This window comes from Aptenodytes forsteri, unplaced genomic scaffold (genome assembly GCF_000699145.1).
Source record: "Aptenodytes forsteri isolate BGI_AS27 unplaced genomic scaffold, ASM69914v1 Scaffold195, whole genome shotgun sequence".
NCBI classification, from domain to species: domain Eukaryota; kingdom Metazoa; phylum Chordata; class Aves; order Sphenisciformes; family Spheniscidae; genus Aptenodytes; species Aptenodytes forsteri.
In genome coordinates, this window is record NW_008795317.1 from 3,884,592 (window position 1) to 3,887,542 (window position 2,951).

Consider the following 2,951-nt stretch of genomic DNA (forward strand, 5'->3'; position numbering starts at 1 on the left):
GGACTCGATGATCTTAGAGGTCTTTTCCAACCTTAATGATTCTATGATTCTATGAATGCAAAAGGTGTGAGTGTGCCTCCCAGGCAAGAGCCAGCGATGCTGGCAAGAGCCAGCAATGCAACGGTGAGGATTATCATGGGGAAAGTGTGCCGGAGTTTATAGGCCACTGGTGTTTAGAGACCACCTGCATTTCCAGTTCATTTAGTTTCTTTAGTCCTATCCTTGCCCGAGTTACGCCCTGATCTTAAAATCCACCCCCGACTAGGAATTTTGAAACACCGTTTTGGTAACCTGCTCCTCTGTTTCTCCACCTTAATTATTATAATTGTTTCCTAATATCTAACTTACATCTCTCCTGCAAGTTTTTTGTTTTTTACAGAGCAAAGTATTTACATCCTTTTTCAAAATTCTTCTAAATATTGAAACTGTCATTGTGGCCTCTTTGCCTTGCCTTTTCTCAGCTGGACACACTGCTCACCTTTTTTTCTTGTGTTTTACACACAATTCTTCTCTGCTGTCTTTGCAATCAATTCAGATGATCAGTTCAGTGGGAAAAACATGTACAAAGAAGTTTGGTAAGTAGTAGCCAAGTGGGTAGGGTTCTCACAGACAATGCAGGAAAGCTGGAAAGAATCCACAGATCTCTTTTTTCCTATTTTTTCTTCATTTCTCAGAAAATCCTACTGATCAGGGTAAGATAGGTGGAAGACACGTTCTCTGTGTCTCCTTTTCAAGCACAGCAGTGGCTGGTGAAGAACTCAAGATTTCAAGAGTAAGTGTGAACCTGGCTCTGCAACCCAGTGGCTTTTGCTTAGGAGGAGGAAATGGTTGATTTCTGGCCATTTACACTGTGTCTGTGCCTTTTTATGTAAAATATAGAGAAGTTTCAGGAGCAGAAAACAAAGCTGGACACCCCCCACGTGTAACCTTATCAGCTGGCTAGTGGGTGGACACTTTTCTGCAAGCAGGGACTTAGCCTCAGAAAGCTTACTGCTGAAATAATTTGCTGATACACCCAGCTGACACGTATCCTGGGGCTGCAAGTGAGGAACTGTGGAGAGTAAGTAAACTGGAGAGGGAAATTCCTTACCAGTTTCTCTGTAGTGTGACATTTCTTAAGTGGTTGCAAGGTCAAAAGCTAGCAGGAAGCAGGAGGACTCAAAGGGGAGGAGATTGTGTAGGAGAAACTATGCTAAAGACTCGCAATGGGTTGCAGTCTTTACTGGGAACACCATTAATATCCCTTGGGAGTCAACATGCTCTTTCAATAAATGCCTCTCCCCCTGTTATGAGGAGATAGAACTTCACAAAATAGAATCTATTTTTACTTAAAACCATTCAGTAAAGTATGAATATAAAAGTATTTATTCATATTTTCAAGTGTGTCCTAAGAGAACGTTCTCTAAAACACTTGGCAGACTTTCCACGTTTCTTTCCATGAAAAAATTCTATTGTTCTCCATTAACCATCCCCAAAGATTTTTCAGTTGCTCACATAACAGTATAGAGCTTTTCACATATCGGGATAATTTATTTCTTGAATTAATGAATGTAATTTCATTGAGTTTAATATTTTAGCCAGGATTTATTATAGTGCAGTCTCTAATTTATGTTCCGCTCAGGTGAATAGTGTCTTACATTTGTCATGATGATGATGATGATTGATTGGAGATCTCTTATTACAAAGCAGTGGTGTGATGGCTCCATTTTATTCTGAATAGGAACAACTACAAAAAACACTGCTGATGTGACACTTTCTTGTCATTTTTCTGCGGTCTCAGCTGAGGCCGACTGAATTGGAAGGAATCTTTTTCTTTATTTCTAAGGTCCTCTTTCAGGCCCAATTTGAGGAAAGTGCCTCAAATCTGGGACACTACCTGCTCCCAAACCTAGCATTTCTGGTGTCTGCTATGTACCTACAATCTTTGGCTTTTAAGCTTTCATTTTTCTTGAGCCTAAAACTCACTCCTAGGTAGAAATCTACCCTTAGCGAATTTTGATTTTGTGAATTTGAGCAAGTCATTGCTCACCTCTGCCATAACAATGATCAAGGAAATAAAAATTATCTTATCTGTATCATTGACTTTATATCGGTAACACAACAGCTATTTTCTGTATCTAACTAACTTTTCAAAAGATGTGCTGAGTACCTAGAATATTCCCCAATTATATTCTCTGTCTTTCTTTAGAGGTATGGATTTTGGTTTTTTAAGTATTTGTTCAGTATTATTTGTGCCAGCTGTAGGAGTTAAAGTAATTATAAGCGGGATATTTGGTATTTACAGTATGGAAAAATAACAATTTACTGACTAAAGCTGCTTTGTTGATTGCTCGTGTAAATAGAGTAAAAGGACTGTTCAGCTCTGAAGAGACAGTGAGTAGACACCAGAGACACAGATGAGAAATAAAAAATGTCCCACAGAAGAACAAAATTATGTTGAACTCGAAGTGTGCACACCACTCTGGACATGCACACCAAAGACCGATCAAACTTTATAACTGTACACAGCATGAAAGTTAAAACCCCATATCTTTTCTGGACTGAGTCTGAAACAGTACCAAATCAGGCATGGCTTGTACAGAGATCTGAAGACTTCTGCTGACCTAGTCTAAGAGCAGTCTTTAGGCCAAACTGGATCTGAAAATCAAAACTCTTGAGGCCCTTGGGTTCGCTGCTCTCTTGCAATTTATCTTGGATTAAAGCACTGTTATATAATCAAGGATTAAAGCATTAAACCATCCTAAATAAACATAAGCAAGTAATTTTGTCCGAGTTACCAGATAATCGATCTGAAAGCATTTTTTGATTGTTTAATTAGAACATATTTCTTGTTTGGTTTGGACTCACTAGCCAAGCAACTTAGAAATAAATTATTACAATCTGAGGGCTTCTCCTCTTCCTTTGCATATTTGGCATTTGAAAATATGTCACAAGCTCACCATCTTCCTGAT